At 43.2% G+C, this 1,044-nt stretch overlaps 1 non-coding gene across 1 annotated transcript; it reads left to right on the plus strand.

Annotated features, from left to right (window-relative positions):
• The first annotated feature begins 711 nt into the window (after positions 1 to 711).
• LOC113736151 (small nucleolar RNA R71) lies at positions 712 to 818 on the plus strand. Its single transcript, XR_003459641.1, has one exon. It is a non-coding gene; the product is annotated as a small nucleolar RNA R71 (small nucleolar RNA).
• The last annotated feature ends 226 nt before the right edge of the window (positions 819 to 1,044 follow it).

Below are 1,044 nucleotides of genomic sequence, written 5' to 3' on the forward strand. Positions count from 1 at the left end.
TTCGCCCTTGTCCTTTGGAGTCACGAGTTCAAATCACTGAATTTCCTTCCTGCTCCTTAAGGTCATTGCGCTTACATTTTTCAGGTTCAATTCAGGTTGAGATGGCAATTTTTTATAAACTTGAGATTCTAAGCGGTTGATTGCCACTACTTTATAGACGGACTTGAGTTTGAATGAGGTGGTGGCAGGCAAGGTTGGTACTGCTATTGGTACCCTTGCTGCCTATTTGGTGTAAAATTCGACTGCCTATTTTCTCCATAATTGAAGTTAGGATGATCTCTCCAACCCAGATTGTACGTATTTGAGTATGAGTCTTATAGCTGTCTTGGCGCGGGCGCGTGACCAGCCATATTCACTTGCTTCACACTTTCTTCTTGGATCATTGGGCACATCTCTGTAGAATGACCCATAACAGTGCAAATCCCACACACCTTAGCCTGAGATGCATTTCCTACAGCCAATTGCCTAACAAACAATGTTAACTCAATCAACTGCTATTAGATAAAAGATGTCTCTACCTCATTTACCTTGCATGTTGGGACATCCTCTCTTGTACCAAACTGTAGCGAATTTTCAGTCATTCCCTCAATTAGTTCCCACGCTGCTCAAGGGGTCTTGTTCACCAGTGCCCCTCCACTCGCAACATCAATTATACTACTGTCTCTGAAAAGTAGCCCCTCGTAAAAATATTTTATGAGCAACTGCTCATTTATTTGGTGTTGGGGGCATTTGATGCACAACTTCTTGAATCGCTCTCAGTAATCATAAAGCGACTCCCTTGGGTGCTGCTTGATACCACAGATCTCCTTTCTTAGATTTGTAGCTCAAAACGTGGGACAATATTTGTCCAAGAACTTTTTCTTCAATTGGTCCCACGCGATAATGCTACCTGGTGGTAGGTAGTACAACCAGTCTTTTGCAGAGTCCTTCAAGGAGAAGGGGAATGCCCTCATTTTTATCTGCTCTTCTGTAATATCCGGGGGCTTCATGCTGTTGCAAATGACGTTGAACTCTTGCAAATTCTTGAAGGACTCCTCACCTGGT

Source organism: Coffea arabica, chromosome 3e (assembly GCF_036785885.1).
Source record: "Coffea arabica cultivar ET-39 chromosome 3e, Coffea Arabica ET-39 HiFi, whole genome shotgun sequence".
NCBI lineage: Eukaryota > Viridiplantae > Streptophyta > Magnoliopsida > Gentianales > Rubiaceae > Coffea > Coffea arabica.